Source organism: Schistocerca cancellata, chromosome 8 (genome assembly GCF_023864275.1).
Source record: "Schistocerca cancellata isolate TAMUIC-IGC-003103 chromosome 8, iqSchCanc2.1, whole genome shotgun sequence".
Lineage (NCBI taxonomy): Eukaryota > Metazoa > Arthropoda > Insecta > Orthoptera > Acrididae > Schistocerca > Schistocerca cancellata.
The window spans coordinates 475,147,653-475,166,839 of NC_064633.1; the positions used below are offsets into that span (position 1 = coordinate 475,147,653).

Sequence of the window (19,187 nt, forward strand, 5' to 3'; positions counted from 1 at the left end):
GTACAATTCTCCTTGGCCGTCATGGTGCCTTGCGGTAGCTCCGCTGGACCCAAGGATACCCACGTGAATGTTCTCCAGGACATAAGGAAGCTGCCGACACTTTGTCTCCCTCCCACAGTACAGGTGTCAAGGAGCTGTTCCTCTGGACGACGACGGATTCGCGCCCTCCCACCGGCATGATGAAGAACGTATCAGGATTCACCAGACCACGGAACGCCCTGCCACTGCGTCAGTGTCCAATGTCCAGTGTCTCGTGCCCATTTCAGTCGTAGCTGCTGAAGTCGTGGTGTTAACATTGGCACATGCATGGGCCGACGGCTGCAGAGGCCCATCATTAGGAGTGTTCGGTACATTGTGTATTCATGCACACTTGTACTCTGCCCAGCATTAAAGTCTGATGTTAGTTTCGCCACAGTTCGCCGCCTGTCCTGTTTTACCAGTCTGCCCACCCTACGACGTCCGACATTAACGAGGAGTGGCCGTCCAAGTGCATCACGCCTGAACATGGTTTCACCTCGGTTTTGCCAGGCGTTGAAGACTCTCGCCACGGAACTCCTCGGACACCCGACAGGTCGCGTAGTTTCCGAAATGCTCGTGCCGAGCCACCGGGCCATCACAGTCTGTTCTCGGTCAAACTAAGATAGATCTCGCGCCTTCCCCATACTACACACGGACCACGCTCACCGATACTGCAACCGTGCGTGTGTCTGACGAGCGATCATTCGTCGCGCAGGTGACGCTCCTACCACCCGGACAGGTTCATATCGATAGTAGGTAAACGGTCGTAATGTTCTGGCTGATCAGTGCATAGAGGGCCTATGCAAGAGAAACGAACTTTAACGCAAGATTATAGAAAGTGAAGTAGATGGAGATGGGAGTTAAGTAGAAGAGGTACGGGGTATTGGAGATATAAGTAGAGATACTGTGGTAATTTGGTACTTTAATATGCGCCCACTTCAGTGCGTTCGGTTTTTTTTTCTCTGTATGTAACCGTTCTGCCGCAAACACATCATATAATTTACTTCCTAATGTTTTCGGCACGGTCGCAACTGCGTCACGAAGTGGACTACGCTTTTCAATATAGATTAACTGTTTTGCGATCACATGTCCACTTTTCAATGCCTGGTCTGCAGCACAGGGGAAAATAAACATTAATGACTTGCTTGTGCACATGTACTTGGAGGTACTAACCAACCTAAAAATGTACTACTCTATACTGTACTAGTCTACAAATGAAGTAGATACTGATGTAATTTTGTTCGGTATACTAGCCTTAGTCATTAACAGAAATATCTGCGCTTATATCCTTAACACCCTATATATTTCGCAGCAGTGAAGATGCAAAAGTGCTCTTAGCTCCTAAGGTATGCATTTAGAGCCCATGTTTACTGGACACTTTTTTTCTATTTTGGCCGATACTAACACCACTTTCAAATTACGGCAAGAAACGGACAAGCGCCAGGAGGACTCGCACTCTTAGATTTCTGTACAAACTAAGTTGTGTATATAGACACTTTATCTATAAGTTTTGATGTGTGAGTTTGCATGAAAATATGTGACGTAAGCGACAGTATCTTTCCATTGCATTGGCTTAGAATTTCTAAGCGGGAGTGGCTAAGGGGCAAATGCAAGGCTATAATGTATAACTAGTGGAAAGATAGACAGCATCCGTATGAAAACTGAAAAGGAATGTGGACCAAAGAACAGCAACTGTAGCAATACCAAGAGATCAGACGGAAAACCACTCCTAAGCAAAGAAGGGAAAGCTGAGAGGTGCAAAGAATATATAGAAAGGGTATACAATGGAAATGAGCCTCAAGCCACGTTTATAGAAAGGATAGAAGAAGTAGATGAAGATGAGATGGAAGACACGATACTGCGAGAAGAATTTGACGGAGCTCCGAAAAACCTTAAGTCGAAACAAGGCCCCTGGAGTAGCTGACATTCCGTAGGATCTACTGACAGCCTTGAGAGAGATAAAAGTATTCCACCTGGTGTGCACGGTATATGAGACAGGCGCCTAAGAAAGCAGGAGCAGACATGTGTGAATATTACCGAACTATCAGTTTAATAAATCACTGTTGCAAAAGACTATCATGAATTCTATACGGGAAAAAGGAGAAACTGGGAGAAGCCAACCGCGTGGAGGATCAGTTTGGATTCCAGAGAAATGTAGGAAAATGCGAGGTGATACTGACCCTACAGACATCTCTTGGAAGATAGATTAATGAAAAGCAAGCCTACTTTTGTAGCAATTGTAGACTTAGAAAAAGCTTTTCACAAAGTTGGCTGAGACACTCTCTTCTAAATTCTGATGGTATGAGGGGGAAAGTCCAAAGAATGGAAGGTTATTCACATCTTGTATCAGAAACAAATGTCTCATAAAAGAATGGAAGGTTATTCACATCTTGTATCAGAAACAGATGTCTCATATTAGAGTCCTTAATTTAGGACTTGTAGTCCGGGATGATATGTTACAATACAGCATCGCCGGTCTATTGCGGTCTAACTGTGTTGGTGAGCCAGTAAATTTCCACTGCGTCACTACAATTCACTTGTGCGGCGAATTATTAATCCCGAGAGTAGCATAAACTGCCTGCGAGAATTGGACGTTCCGTGCTACGGACGCATCTCTCTGGAATAAGTAACCAAAGATGTACATTTGAGCACTCTGTGTGAGGCGATTACAGAGATCGGAAGTGTTTTATGTTGGAGAAATTTTGCTATGGTTGTGCGACGCTATTAAGCTCCATTATGTGTGTTTAGTTAGTCGATGGCACAATAAACAAATTCAAGAAAATAATATGCATTCAAGGTCTGTATTCATCGATTTATAAAAGATTTGACAAACATTCTTCAGATATCATGTGACGTAAATCGATCGGAGGTGCAGCGTGGAATGATAGTGCGAGCCTGCTTCTTTTCACGGCCAGTATTCTTCGAGAGAATGTCTCCGAAGCAATAAACTTTTCGTTGATAAAAAAGTTAGACACATCACTCCATACGCATCATACAACATAGCACCTAGTTGTGCCGAACGATCTTCATAGCGAAGTAAATATTTTAGACATTCCAGGTGGAGCTGTTCCGACGAGAAGTATCACCGAGATCGACGCTGCGGGACATATATCTAGCTCACCTGTGGTATTTATAACCAAAGAGTTATATTCTTTAACTTTTAAAAGACTGAAGCTAAAACCTAAATAAAACAGCTGTAAATCATAACTAAAATACCAAAAATAAATAAGAAACAGAAAATTTTCTTTAATAAATAAATTAATCAATTAAAATGTAATAAACAGGGTTGAAGCCTGTCCCCGATGTTATTCAATGTGTACACTGAGCAAGCAGGGAAAAAAGGGGACCAAAGAGAAATTTGGAGAAGGCATTTAAATTCAGGGGGAGGAAGTAAAAACTTCAGGTTTATCAATGATACAGTACTTCTACCAGAGGCAGCAAAGGAATGGAAGAGCAGTTGAACGGAATGGTCAGTGTCTATGAATGACGATATAAGATGAACATCAAAAAAGTGAAACAAGGCTACTGGAATGTAGCCTAATTAAATCAGGCGATGACGAGGGAAATAGATCAGGAAATGAGACAGTAAAATTAGTAGGCGAGTTTTGTTATTTGGGCAGCAAAATAACTGATGACGGCCCAAGTGGAGAGGGTATAAAATGTAGTCCTGGCAATGGCTAGAAAAATGTTTCTTGAGAAGAGAAATTTTGCAAACATCGAATATAAATATGTTAGAAAATCTTTTCTGGAAGTATTTGTCTGGAGTGTAGCCATGTGTAGAAGTGAAAGTTTGCTTCAACACATTCGCTTTTGAAGCACATTTACAAAAGTATTCATGTATCAGAAAGCCGAGTGAAGTGTAAGAATGCGCGAATTGTTAGAAACCATTTTTTTACGTGGCAAAGAAAGTTCCTACCATAATAACAGAAATATATACTTCTCATACTTGAAATATGTATTTATATTCTCTTTCTGCAATTAAGCACTTGCTATAAACAACTTCTTCATGAATATGTTGTGGTTTATGTGTTAAATCAGTGGAATTTGGCTGTTTTTACGTTTATTTCACGATTTACTTGTCCCTTGGTAATTTAGTTGTTCATGGAAAGCAAAAATAAAACAATTATTTCATTAATTAACAGGAAAAATACATTATAAAAAAAATAGCTCTGAGCACCATGGGACTTAACTTCTGAGGTCATCAGTCGCCTAGAACTTAGAACTAATTAAACCTAACTAACCTAAGGACATCACACACTTCCATGCCCGAGGCAGGATTCGAACCTGCGACCGCAGCGGTCGCTCGGCTTCTGACTGTAGCGCCTAGAACCGCAGGGCCAATCCCGGCCGGCACAGTATTAGCAGATGTCACCTGAGAGTGAGCAATGCTTCCTCCTGTTTGTTTTCTTTTAGCAGCAAATTTAACTTACAAATGGTACGGTTTTTGCTTCTCAAATATCTCTTTCTTCTAGGATCTGTACTTACTTCTCACGTGTTATTACAAACAAAGTTTTACTTTTTAACAGCGACTTTCCACAGTTATAATACAGCAGGACCCATTTTACAAATTTCAAGGTGTCTGGTTTTCATGTCAGTTACTGTCACTACGAGACATGCTAGTGATGCAAATTTTATTACTTTCATTGGATTTTATTTATTTATGCACGTTTCGGCAGTATTGTTTTCATTTATCTCAATGTGATGTGAATTTAGTAGCTGCCTGGATATGAGCTCACATTAATTAATTAGTACGTACTAACCCAGATTTCGAGGGAACCGTATTTAGCTCACTGCAAGAAATGTACGCCCGACACAACACGTCACGTAGTCGGCATCTATTCCTAGTGCCGTGTCTACAGAAGAGCGTAAACTGAGTTTCCACGGCTAAGCAGCTGGCCGCAAGCTATGCGTCATACTGACAAACCCTAGCGCCTAGCGGCTGTTTCGCTTCGTCCAGGGAAGGACGCCAGCGTGTCTATAAGTAGGAACTCATGTACTGCGCAGTGATGAATCATGGCACAGCACGTAACTTGTGCAGTTTTGGCTAATCTGCAGATGGGATGCGTGCAGCGTATGGCTATTGTCCGAGGTATCGGATCTGCTCTGCATGACTAAGTCACTGTCGATTATTACAGGTGTGTTTTGACTCGTTACTTGTTGCCACCACCAGCGAACAGCCTGGGCGGCTTATAGTATGTACGAGGGTTGGAACTGCAATAAAGCCAGTTATTTATTCAGAACCGATACAAAAGAGTTACATGTTTTCACCTGTTACTGTCATTGAAAGGAGTCACCAGCGTTGTGTAGAACCCGTTGCCAGCGATGTGGAAGGTTTAGTATACCGTTAGTGGAGCCTGTTCTGTTAATAGTGCGAATAGAGCGGTCTACTGCCTGTCGAATCTCTGGAACAGTTCTGAAGCGAATGCCACGAAGCCAGAACTGAAACACCAGTCCAGCGAATGGCGTCATTATGGGTCGCCGCGAAGGTCAAAGTGCGCCACATCCCCAGTATGATGAAAGTTATGGTGATTCTCGTGTACGACTGTGATCGTGTTATCCTAACGCATTACGTTTCTCCACAGCAGACCGTCAAGACACTGTATTAATGTTCGTTTTTGGAGCATCACCTGCGACCAGCTTTGCGAAAGAAGTGGCGACACTTGCTGCGCAATCCACCCTTCATTTTGCACGACAATGCGCGGGGTCATACAGCGCAAGCTGTGGCTGCTCTGTTCGGTCGATGGGACCGGGAAGTACTGTACCATCCACCATTAGCCACCTCCATCATCGTTACCGGAACGTGTCACTATTTAGTTCGAAGAAACCATAAAGGACCTGTTTTTATCCGTTCCGAGCGGACTGGAAGCCAACAGGTTTCTTACGCAGTATTAAGCACTGTAAAGTGTTGTGTTTTTGGCGTTTCCGTATATTAGGCCACCACTAATACGGGGGCTGGGTAGCCTTAACTACCCCACGCAGTGGATGTAGATGTAGACTATCTGATTTGATTAGATTTAATTTAGTCAGGGAACAAAGCCCCTTGTTTGCCAACACCGAACGTGTATTCTACAGTATCTTTCCTTGCTATTCTAAAAACAGTAAATCACTACCCTTAAAGAGTAATACACTCCTGGAAATTGAAATAAGAACACCGTGAATTCATTGTCCCAGGAAGGGGAAACTTTATTGACACATTCCTGGGGTCAGATACATCACATGATCACACTGACAGAACCACAGGCACATAGACACAGGCAACAGAGCATGCACAATGTCGGCACTAGTACAGTGTATATCCACCTTTCGCAGCAATGCAGGCTGCTATTCTCCCATGGAGACGATCGTAGAGATGCTGGATGTAGTCCTGTGGAACGGCTTGCCATGCCATTTCCACCTGGCGCCTCAGTTGGACCAGCGTTCGTGCTGGACGTGCAGACCGCGTGAGACGACGCTTCATCCAGTCCCAAACATGCTCAATGGGGGACAGATCCGGAGATCTTGCTGGCCAGGGTAGTTGACTTACACCTTCTAGAGCACGTTGGGTGGCACGGGATACATGCGGACGTGCATTGTCCTGTTGGAACAGCAAGTTCCCTTGCCGGTCTACGAATGGTAGAACGATGGGTTCGATGACGGTTTGGATGTACCGTGCACTATTCAGTGTCCCCTCGACGATCACCAGTGGTGTACGGCCAGTGTAGGAGATCGCTCCCCACACCATGATGCCGGGTGTTGGCCCTGTGTGCCTCGGTCGTATGCAGTCCTGATTGTGGCGCTCACCTGCACGGCGCCAAACACGCATACGACCAACATTGGCACCAAGGCAGAAGCGACTCTCATCGCTGAAGACGACACGTCTCCATTCGTCCCTCCATTCACGCCTGTCGCGACACCACTGGAGGCGGGCTGCACGATGTTGGGGCGTGAGCGGAAGACGGCCTAACGGTGTGCGGGACCGTAGCCCAGCTTCATGGAGACGGTTGCGAATGGTCCTCGCCGATACCCCAGGAGCAACAGTGTCCCTAATTTGCTGGGAAGTGGCGGTGCGGTCCCCTACGGCACTGCGTAGGATCCTACGGTCTTGGCGTGCATCCGTGCGTCGCTGCGGTCCGGTCCCAGGTCGACGGGCACGTGCACCTTCCGCCGACCACTGGCGACAACATCGATGTACTGTGGAGACCTCACGCCCCACGTGTTGAGCAATTCGGCGGTACGTCCACCCGGCCTCCCGCATGCCCACTATACGCCCTCGCTCAAAGTCCGTCAACTGCACATACGGTTCACGTCCACGCTGTCGCGGCATGCTACCAGTGTTAAAGACTGCGATGGAGCTCCGTATGCCACGGCAAACTGGCTGACACTGACGGCGGCGGTGCACAAATGCTGCGCAGCTAGCGCCATTCGACGGCCAACACCGCGGTTCCTGGTGTGTCCGCTGTGCCGTGCGTGTGATCATTGCTTGTACAGCCCTCTCGCAGTGTCCGGAGCAAGTATGGTGGGTCTGACACACCGGTGTCAATGTGTTCTTTTTTCCATTTCCTGGAGTGTAGTATGCTCTGCTCTGTCTATTAGCCGCAGTTCCTCCGGGAATTAATGACCCAAGCGTTGCTTGTCTTTCAGCCTTTAGTGCTTCCTATTTGAGGATTGAATGTGGTATGTGTTTATCCCCCATACGACATACTGTGCACTTAGGGGCTTCTATTCCCAAAGTGAGCAGGTGTTTCCTGAAGTTACCACGGCCAGTCATTAGGCCCACCATGAATTTAATAAGCCTGTTGCCACGCCCAGGACTGCAGAACCTTCTTTAAAACATGGTTTCATTAGCTTTTCATGGTTTTTATTTTTTTATTTTAGTGCAATATTTTACTTGTTGCCTTATGCTCCAGCTACGTAGTGTAGATTTCACTGTCACCTTGGCGACGGTTGAGACAGGTTCCGGTCCAGCTAATGAACTTCTGCCCTGGCCAGCCAATCAGCTTGTTCGTTACCTGAGTGACGAGGGACCCACAGGAGGTTTACTGTGTTGCTTTTCCTAGTCCCACGAGAGTTTCATGGCGCTCTGCAACGATCTCGTGGCAGGGGTCGATAGAGATGTCAGAGCTGCTTGCCTGTCTACACGAATGTAGATGCTAAGATCCTTGTCACACCTACGTAAATTATCCTCCGCTCATACTCTGATAGCGAATAGCTCCGCCAGGTCGAAAAGTCACAAGGAAGATTAGGGTTTAACATACCATCGACAACGAAGTCTTGGGGACGGAGCATAAACTCAGTTTCAAGCGAGGGGAAGGAAATAGGCCGTGCCCTGTCAGAGAAACCATCCCGGCATTTGCCTGGAAGCGATTTAGAGAAATCATGGAAAACCCTAGTCAGGATCGTCGAACGCAGGTTTGAACCATCATCCTCTCGAATTCGAGTCCACTGTGCTGATCACTGCGCCACTTTCCTCGGAGCCGGCCGAAGTGGCCGTGCGGTTAAAGGCGCTGCAGTCTGGAACCGCAAGACCGATACGGTCGCAGGTTCGAATCCTGCCTCGGACATGGATGTTTGTGATGTCCTTAGGTTAGTTAGGTTTAACTAGTTCTAAGTTCTAGGGGACTAATAACCTCAGCAGTTGAGTCCCATAGTGCTCAGAGCCATTTGAACCATTTGAACCACCTTCCTCGGTGCTGAAGTAGACTATAGTCACATTTGCTCTGCAGTGGGGAAATCTCTTTAACAGACACGCAGACAAGAGATAGACCCACAGATAAACGTTGACTAGATATGAGCGTCCGAATATTTCTCAGTAAATTTTGTACAGTCGTAGTAATTGAGAGTGGTGAAGCCTATCCTTCCCACAAACGCCCCATTCTGGAGAATTCGTGCCAGAAGATACCGTCTGAGAAACCCAGTTGGGTGGTAGAGGCGGCAAGCTGCTGCGAAAGGCGCTCCTAGATAGGCAGCAGGTGGCGGAGCGGGTGGAGGCGGGCGTGGGGCGGCGATATAGCCGGCGCGTTACCCACACAAAGGACGCGCTAATGGCCTACGCGGGCCGATAAGCAACCCCGTACCGCCCCCTGTGTCGCTCAAAAACAGCTTTCAGCAAACACCGTGGCTCGGCGCGGCGCCTCCACTGAACGGGCGCCAATCAGCCACGTGAAAGGCCGCTGTGCAGAGGCGCTCTGGGGTCCACGGCGCCTCTTCCGATACCATCAGTCACTTCACCATTATAAATTATCTGCTCGTTGCACATGCGATTTTAATCTCCAAAGAAAGAATGACTGAAACCATGTAATACATTGAACGTTAACACACTTGCCAACGTTACTAGGTCCTAGCTTTAAAAAACTTGGTTTCAGGACTTTTCGAGAGGCGAACAATTCTGCACTGATATCATTGCATCGACACCAAGAATAATACTTACAACAGAAGCATATTTGATTGGCCCTAATACCCCTAATACGTCTAGTAATACGTCCACGAGTTTGAACTAGGAGTTTTTTTTTTTTTTTTTTTTTTTTTTTTTTTTTTTTTTTTTTTTTTTTTTTTTTTTTTTGCCAGTCAGCAGCTGCGTAACGTCGACGTTGTTACACCAGTAAATGATTCTATGATTTTATAATTGACCTACGTCAGTATTTTAAAATCCTATAACAGACAGGTATGTCTGTGTAGCTGAGTACTGTTACGTGTGGTGCCCTATAAATATTTGTGCTGTCCAGAGACTTGAGTTCGTGCACAGGGTGTTTTCTCCAAGGCAAGAGAAATAATTAATGAAAACCGCAGACTAAAGGGGAAGATAGTAACTATGTTACTTTTTACAAAACACAATTTGCATAACCGCTATTGGAACCCGCTATTTTAAACAATGAAAAAATTATCATAAAATTATTTTCAATTTGAACTGCTTGACTAGAATAATGGATGGTTTATCGATTTATCGATAGTTTTAAGGAGTACTATCGATACTATCTGATATTTAAACTATTAATGTTTAAGTTCACACATACAGTAATACTACACAATACTCGCTGTAGGTTGGCGCGCACCAAACCTGGCTCATTGTTGATGCCACAAAAAAAGAGCAATACACTCTCACATTCACACAACAGTACATAATTCAGAAAACTGTTGAATAAGTTGATACAAAACTGGAACGCGTGCGTTACACACACCCCACCCCAGCAAACCAATGACACGGCTTAAAAATACAATACTTGAGAAAACTCGAGTTGAAGAAATAATTCTATAAAACGTATCTTGAAATAGTATAAGCCTCCTTTAAATTTCAAGTGAGTGTTGCTGGTAGTAAATTCCATTACATTTTTCGTGCATTACATTTTTCACAGGTATTTTTCAATGACGCAAAGAAGCCGTTTTTCGACTTGTCTCAAAGGAAAGAAATTGTTCCCCACCCCAAACAGTGACGCTCTAGCTAATAGCCTCGTTCTGTCACGTCTGTCTACAGCATGAGAGTCAGGGTACGCCTAGAACATTTAGCGTTGATGTTTATGATAGTTTAGAAGTTGTAAAGGTACTGAGCAACCATATTGGTAGCATAAAGTAAACATTACAAGTATTACGTTAACAAGTGCCAGTGAGAGCTTCCCGAACTTACCGATGAAGCCATATTCTTTATGCTAACGGAGGCAACGCAGTGCAAATGTTAAGGCGGGTCCACACACCGGGGCCTTCGTTGGCGCCAACAGTGTAGGTCCAATGTGTGGACCAATGAAATAACATCGGAATCAACATTGGCCCCACTTTTGGTACGAATCAGTTGTTTGCCGATATTTCGACCAAACTTCAAAGAACGTTGGGCCAATGCCTATTAAAGGACTCTTCTGTACACCATGAGCTGCACTAGAAATGTTTTACTTGCCAAAACTGGTTTTCGGGTTTATAACCCGATTTCTACGAAATGATAACTGTATATGTACAACAGTAATATAAGTCTACTTAAATTATGGAATTCTATTGCAATGACATGTTGTCAGTTAATACTACAGGATGTGAAATACTCTCTGCAAAATAGTGCACCAAGTGTCATGTATGTCACTGCTGTCAAATCGTAGGCAGTGACAATTCTTGATAACGTTTCTCATGTAGAGTAAACATGGAACTGACAGGTCAAGTAGTCTCCATTACCTGTCTTTTGTTATTTCTAAGATTATATATATATACCGGGTTACAATTATTGAACGATATGAAATAAAATCGTCATAACTTCTCAACAGTTTGCATTAGGACGTTAAAACTGCGCGGTTAACCGCTGGCATGATGGAAATTAGTATGTACTGTATGATTTGTTTAGCTACGAAGCCCACTTTCATTTGAATGGGTTCGTCAATAAGCAAAACTGGCTCATGTGGGGGACTGAGAATCCGCATTTCGCGATCGAGAAGTCTCCTCAACCTCGACGGGTAACTGTGTGGCGTGCAATGTCCAGTTACGGAATAATCGGTGCGATAGTCCTTGATAGCACGGTGACTACCGGACGGTACGTGAAGGTTTTAGAAGATGATTTCATCCCCATTATCCAAAGTGACCTTGATTTCGACAAGGTGTGGTTCATGCAAGATGGAGCTCGACCCCATCGAAGCATGAGAGTGTTTGATATCCAGGAGGAGCACTTTGGGGACCAAATTATGGTTCTGGGTTACCCAGAGGCCACTGGCATGGGCCTCGATTGGCCGTCATACGCTCCGGATCTGAACACATGTGACTCTTTTTTGTGGGGCTATGTTAAAGACAAGGTGTACAGCAATAACTCCAAAACCACTGCTGAGCTGAAAACAGCCATTTAGGAGGTCATCGACAGCATCGATGTTCCGTCACTTCAGCGAGTCATGCAGAATTTCGCTATTCGTCTGCGTCACATCACGGCCAATGATGTCAGGCTTATCGAACACATTATAACCTAAATCCGAATATCTGTAGTGACTTACACATATTGAATTAAGTTTGTGCACGCCGTAGTTTGTAAATAATTTACATTTTTTTCCTTATGTCCAATAATTGTCATCCTGCGTAGCTGCGACATGCATTCATATAATTACGTAAATTACAATTTGCGACCATTGGCATATGAAGTAGAATATACAAAAGGTATAAAATTTCAAAACAATCGAACATATTACGTCAAATTTTTACATGCAGGACATGAACAGCAAACCAAAATTGTTCGGTTACAACACTGCTGAAGTTTTGTAAATACATCTTATTACGTAACTCTATTTGCTCATTAAGTAGGTTGTCCAGTCGTTTTGTCATTGAAATATACAACCACATGACGAAACAACCGGTCCTATTAACTGACAAACGTTGCTACAGAAGTGTATGATGTAAGTAGACTTACATTACTACTATATATGTACAGTTATCATTTTGTAGATATCGATGTACATACAGTTGTTTATACCTCTGTATCAGATGCCATTCATGATGGGTTATAAACCTGAAAACCGGTTTTGACAAATAAAACATTTTTAATGGAGCTCATAGTGTATGGAAGATATCCTTTAACAAATATCTGAAAGCTGAGGAGAACCAAGTATTTAAGATTTTGGGCCAATGTCGATAAGCCTACCACGCTGGCACCAATGTTGTTTGTTTTCTACCTTTGCCGTTTCGATACCGAGTTAGTTTCTTTGTGCGTCGTCGTCGTATTTTCAAATGCAGAGGCCGCGATCTGTGCGTCACACATACTGAGTTGCCTCTGTAAGGATTCAGCTGAATGCTTGCTTCAGTGTGTGGGCCCTGTCCCTAAAATCCATAAATACTGGCACCAGTGTGTGAACGAAGCGTAAAAACTATGTTTTGTAATTGTTCTTTTGTTTGTTACGGCTTTGCACTGACCGGCAATGGAAGCAAAGTAAAAGGAATCGCGTTATGTTGCAAGTTTTTTGACTTTCGACTATATACTCTTCTGTGGTTCTAGCTATATCAGACAAAAAGAATCTTGATGAGTCTACCTTCTACTTTGTTGTACTGTCATGTTGATATGAATAACGGGATAAACAGGTTAAGCAGCGCTGGATCGATGACTAAACAAAATAAATGAGATATTGATAGTGGAGGGAGAGTGGCCGGGAGCGTGAATTTTGCCCTGAACCCCAGGTAGAAAATACTCTGTTTGAAAAGGGAGGCAGGCGACGGTTATTACAATAGTTCTGCATTCGGGCTGACTGGGTCGCAATGCTAAAAGTCAAACATCAGGCAAGGAATGACTTTATTGTTCATATGGCAAGTTTCGGAATTTATCCGTCAGACATCTAAAAAAAAAATTAAAAAAAAACCAGTAATATTTTATAAAACATAGCAATGCATGGCTGGCTGTAGCATTCTACTTTGACTGAGAACACCTGGCACAAACTATAATACATCTCCCGAGAGCGATTGCTGCGCATAGATAGTGTTCCCAATGATATGTGAAACAATTATTCGCAGACAGCTGACATAATTCTGAAGAGTGCGGACCAGGAAGTCATTTTTGCCACCAGGTGGCATTACAAAATGTATAGTGGCGCCAAGGCGCGTCAATTGCTGTACATTTGTTATACTATGTGTCTCACGGCTATGAACCAGCTTATTTTAAAAGAAATATTTTTTTATACAAATGCTAATGACTTTTACAATGATCAAAGATTACACAAAATATTTGTTGTATTCGGGAGCATTACGAGGGGTCACAAGTCACCAAAGGCTATAATCACAGCAACTGTGCAATATGACAAGTGACATGAAATTAAAAGGTACAATAGCAATAGAAACATATGCCACGAATTTAAATACAGGCAATAAGCGAGGGGACGTAGAATGCAATATTTTCGTTAAAACTAGGACATCGTCTATCAGATTCATATTCGGTACCAGAGGTACCCAATATGCGCTTACATCAAATAGAAGAAAAGATTTCTGCTAATGAGAACAACTAGTTTTTATGAAACATGGGAAGTACTTTACAACAAACAAAAATCGGATGTGGGGAATTGCACATTATATCCACATAAGTAAGAAATATTATTTGGCTCCATGTACCGTCAAATGTTAAAATCGTAGCTTTTTGTGACGCTTTACAATAGTTGCCGCCCGGAGTGGCCGTGCGGTTCTAGGCGCTACAGTCTCGAACCGAGCGACCGCTACGGTCGCAGGTTCGAATCCTGCCTCGGGTATGGATGTGTGTGATGTCCTTAGGTTAGTTAGGTTTAATTAGTTCTAAGTCTAGGCGACTGATGACCTCAGAAGTTAAGTCGCATAGTGCTCAGAGCCATTACAATAGTTATAAACTCGAGGCATACAATACATAGTGTAATCGTACATTTTAACCCATATTATTATAAGACGCACACAGCAGAATTTTTTTTTGGAGGGGGGGGGGGGAGGAGAGGTAGGAGGGAAGGAAAACAGTATATACGTGCAGCAATCGCACCTGGGTAGATGTATTATAGTTTGTGCCAGGTGTTTTCAACCGAAGTGGAATGCTACTGCCACGCATTGCTATGTTTTATAAAATATTTTGTATCTCATTTTTTGGTAGATGTCTCGTGGTAAATTCATTTAGCCAGGAGATATTTGAGCTTATCTGGCTGCTTCAGCTTCTTGGCTTTAGATATTTCAGACACTCTCTACAAGGAGGCAAATCTTCATCACTATCGTGTGACTGTGGTGCGGAACGAAAGACATTTGCTCATATTGTACCGACATGTCCCGCAAGGGTCTACAAGGGTCCTTTTGAAGAGTTCCTCACAGGGACGAGTGACGTTATAAAATACATAAAAGCACTTGATATCCATATATAGCTGTTGTCATTTGTATTATTTTGTGCTGGAGAGCTGTGCTTAAATGTTGGCGTGTAATAGTTTTGTAATCTTTGTATATGTATTGCCATACCAGAAATAAATAAATAAATAAAATTTTTTTGTAGGTGTCTGATGGATAAATTCCGAAACGTCATGTGAGCAATAAAGTCGTTCCTTGTTTGATGTCTGACTGACCAGCCAGTCTGAATATAGAACTACTGATTATTAAAATGCGGAATATTCATGAATGAATATTTCTTCCGAAAAACTAAGAAAGATTCATTCTTTTATGCTTACGAATGGGGAGGGGGGAGGGGAGCGAGTGAGAAAACGAGAAAGACATGGCCAAATTAGAAAGCTTTTGTAACTATCCAAATAGCCTCGACAGAACAGGTTTCTGCTCGCAAAATGTATCTTGTCGTTAAGTATGTGGGATAGAACTTGAAAAGGATTGTAAATGAATGCTTAAAAATTGTCTGGAAGGTGGCACCAAAGCTGCTGGGTTATAAGGGGCACAGAGTAAGTGACCAAAAACGTCCCGTGCCGTGTAAGCTAGGATTCCGCGAGGCATTAGTACTAAGACGAAACGCATTATCGTCGGCGCACACTCGTGAATATTTAAATGGAGGAAACTGGCTTGCAGACCGTAAAGGCGCCAGAGGAAAGTTGAATGGGGCGGCGAAGTTGTGTTCGGCTCAGCGTTAATGGATATGTTGCAATAAATATGCAAACAGCGCTGTGGTTTGCTAGTATCTCATAAGAGAGGTATTATCGTTGGGCGGTGTACATTCCGCTTGAAACTGGAGACGTCTTACATATTTATTCCACTAATGGGTCACAAAATTTTGTGACGAGTTATTTATTTCTGTCAGTAATGATCATTTTCAGACCTGAGAACACACAATTTTCTAATCATATCGAGTCAGCATATATAAAAAAGTTACAGTCAAAGTAACAAGACAAACAGGTTTCGTCGTACTTATACAAAATGTACCACATACACTGTTGTAGCAGACATGTTGACCCAATTAAGGATTGTATTAGACTGCCGTACACGGCAGGGCACAGGAGTCTCACCGAGTCAGTATGTGCGTTATAATCGTGCAAGTGATACTTATGTTTTGTATAGGTATGACGAAACTCGTTTGGATTCTTACTTTTTCAGATGCTGATACGGTGTGGTTAGATAGTTGTGTGTTCTCAGGTCTGGAGAAAGCAGCGTAACGTCAATATTCTTTCTTACATTTGCCTTTAATGGTAAGAATATTGAAGCTATACTGTACTGTATTTGTTTCTGACTCGAATAAAAGAATAAACAAGGTCTGAAGATGGTCACTACTGACCAGAAGTAGTAACGTGGTATAAAATTTTGTGATTCATAACAGAAATAAATACAGAAATACCTACTTCTATAACAGTGCATTTTTGCTGCGACTATTTCACAACTAGGGAAATATTTTAGATGATCAGCGAAATGACGAAATTAAGCATGTAGGAAATATAATCAACAGAAACTTCAATTGGAACTAAAAGTTTACTGTTACCAGTCACAATTTATTTTCCCTGTGCGTTTCGGACGTTTAGACGTTCATCACCGGGTGGGTTTATCTCAGTTAATAAGTAACGTACGCGTTTTCTGTACAGCTTTGGCATATCCTGTGAGACTGCCTCCAGTTGTCACAGGCACCTATTCAAGTCGCGTTACATCACATACGCTTTGTATACAATGAAGCAAGTAAAGTTGGCATAAATGGGTCTAATGATGGATGTTTAAGCCCCTGAGACGCCTAGTGAACAATTGCGTACGGCAATAGTAAACATGTAGCTTCAATTCACACCAATAACAGTCACGGTAAAACCTAAGCGCCACGCGGGATTAGCCGAGCGGTCTTAGGCGCTGCCAGTCATGGACTGTGCAACTGGTCCCGGGCATGGGTGTGTGTGTTTGTCCTTAGGATAATTCAGGTTAAGTAATGTGTAAGCTTAGGCACTGATGACCTTAGCATTTAAGTCCCATAAGATTTCACACACATTTGAACATTTTTTAAAAACCTAAGCCAAAATGTTCGCATTTAAACAGATACTTAATTTACTTTCGATAATTATCATGTAGAAGTTATTGTTTCTCTATTCCCAGCCCATGATCACGAAAAAAGATCTCGAGACTTGTTGTAAGACGTCTAGAGATGCATACATCTAAAACTAACTTCGCCGCTTACTTAATTGTGGGTGCAATTTTTAAAATGAGGAGCAATAATAATGAAAACAGAATCTCCGTAAGACTTCAGTTCACCTTCGATTACGAATAATCAGAAGTATCTTTCCTCGCTCCGCTCTTTCGTCTTTGCCACCAAAAAAATGTGTCTTAAATTATTTAACTGAAGGAGGTGTGGCAGTGAATGAATCTTCCAGTCTGCAGTGGTATGTGCAGGTTAAAACTGTATGCCGGACCGATGGTTGGTCGGTTGATTTGGGGAAAGGGGAGGAAAAAATGGTTCAAATGGCTCTGAGCACTATGGGACTCAACTGCTGAGGTCATTAGTCCCCTAGAACTTAGAACTAGTTAAACCTAACTAACCTACGGACATCACAAACATCCATGCCCGAGGCAGGATTCGAACCTGCGACCGGAGCGGTCTTGCGGTTCCAGACTGCAGCGCCTTTAACCGCACGGCCACTTCGGCCGGCGAAGGGGAGGAAACAGTGGGGTCATCGGTCCCATCGTATGAGGGAAGGATGGGAAAAGAAGTCAGCTGTGCCCTTTCAAAGGAACCATCCTTGCATTTGCCTGGAGTGATTTAGGGAAATCACGGAAAACCTAAATCAGGACTGCCGGACGCGGGTTTGAACTGTCGTCCTCCCGAATGCGAGTCGAGTGTGCTAACCACTGCGCCACCTCACCCGGTGAGCCGGCCCGAGATCTTTCGCGAAAGACAAGGGTACCTCTTTCGAGTTCCCCTCTGGCACAACGTTTTAATCTGCCCGGATGTCTGAAAGCAGCACACAGTCCACTCTGGAAACAATAAGCGGCGTCTAAGCCATTTCTTCATGTAATCGTTTTTCTCGAGACGTGCTATCCCAGAAAGGTATGCAGGAGCGCTTCTGTGAAGTAGGCAAAGAAGGAGAGAGTGAAAGGCAGATATTCCGTAGCGAGCACCTTTCATACATTGTGGTATCGCTTCCTGCATAAGTTACTAGTTGATTCACAGTCACGAGTCGCCTCTGTCTGCGACAGCGACTTATCTTCACCAAAACAAGGAAGTGCGTCCTTACAGAGGGGACAAAGCTTCGGCCGGAACCGGCCAGTGAGAGCGTTAGACGCGCATCGTTTCGTTTAGTTCCACCTTGCTTTTGAAATACAGACGCACTTCCATCTCTTTCTTTCGCAATTGTCAACATGCATTCGACCAGCAATCTTCGGTGTGATGATGAAATTGCAGCAAGCAGCACTAATTTCAGTTGAACTCATATGGTTGAGGTCAATGACAACATTCAGTTTAGTTAAAAATCGTGTCTTTTTTTCGGCATAATTTGCGTGTGGGCTTCCGTGCTTCGTTGTCTCGACCATCAAAAACATACCTTATTTGTACACAATGAATGTAAATGAGCAAAGAAATTACGGCGCTCTTAGCGGAGAGACTTCAAATGGCTCTGAGCACTAGGGGACTCAACTGCTTAGGTCATTAGTCCCCTAGAACTTAGAACTAGTTAAACCTAACTAACCTAAGAACATCACACACATCCATGCCCGAGTCAGGATTCGAACCTGCGACCGTGGCGGTCTCGCGGTTCCGGACTGCAGCGCCCAGAACCGCACGGCCACTTCGGCTGGCGGAGAGACTTCCACAGTGGCATTGTTCAAAAGTAAAACACATTTAAAACACATTTCCTTCTATCTCACATGTTTATTCGTTACCTGCAGCCGATATGCGTTTAGTTCTTACATTTACAATTGAGCTGCTGTTTTGTAGCCAGGATTAACAAAGTAGTACAATTTCATTAAGGAGACGTTTAATATTGTCACGTAGAAGACGGTGTAATCAGATGAATGACGAACACTAACTTCACTTAACGAAGGTTTATTCAGCACTCGCACATACAAGAGCACGGAGCGAACTGCCTCCGGCCAGAACACATACAGTATACACACAGCTACAGAACAGCCCAGTACAATGATGCTTGACATTTGTGGATACTTCTAGAAGGTACTCGAACTGAATATAGAGATTAAAATTGCACAGTCCAGATAAGTTTTGAATTCACGACCTTCCATGCAGCAGTTTAGTATCATAACCACTACACCACTGTGCTACTCAGGTTCTGCTGCGACAATATGCACAACAGTAAAAACAATTACACATTCTTTATCATTTATTCACGCTGTTTAAG

At 43.4% G+C, this 19,187-nt stretch overlaps 1 protein-coding gene across 2 annotated transcripts in view; it reads right to left on the reverse strand.

The window, feature by feature from the left end:
* The window catches only part of LOC126094488 (uncharacterized), a 271,037-nt gene that overhangs the window by 144,968 nt on the left and 106,882 nt on the right, over positions 1 to 19,187 (reverse strand). The window lies entirely within an intron of this gene.